This window comes from Octopus bimaculoides, chromosome 16 (genome assembly GCF_001194135.2).
Source record: "Octopus bimaculoides isolate UCB-OBI-ISO-001 chromosome 16, ASM119413v2, whole genome shotgun sequence".
Classification (NCBI taxonomy): domain Eukaryota; kingdom Metazoa; phylum Mollusca; class Cephalopoda; order Octopoda; family Octopodidae; genus Octopus; species Octopus bimaculoides.
Genome location: NC_068996.1, coordinates 6057728 through 6058006, shown reverse-complemented (window position 1 = coordinate 6058006; position 279 = coordinate 6057728). Strand labels below are relative to the sequence as shown.

The 279-nt window shown below is 35.8% G+C and overlaps 1 protein-coding gene across 1 annotated transcript in view; it reads left to right on the top strand.

The window, feature by feature from the left end:
* LOC106871265 (LYR motif-containing protein 9) overlaps positions 1 to 279 on the top strand; it is an 11495-nt gene that overhangs the window by 1204 nt on the left and 10012 nt on the right. The window lies entirely within an intron of this gene.

The window sequence follows — 279 nt, the reverse complement described above, 5'->3', positions numbered from 1 at the left end:
CTGCTTATAATTTCAAAATAATTTTTGAAATCGAAATTCAAAATATGTAAAAAAAAAAAAAAATTGTGCATATAGGCGTAGGAGTAGCTGTGTGGTAAGTAGCTTGCTTACCAACCACATGGTTCTGGGTTCAGTCCCACTGCGTGGCACATTGGGCAAGTGTCTTCTACTATAGCCTTGGACTAACGAAAGCCTTGTGAGTGGATTTGGTAGATGGAAACTGAAAGGAGCCCATCGTATATATATATATATATATATATATGTGTGTGTGTATGTATA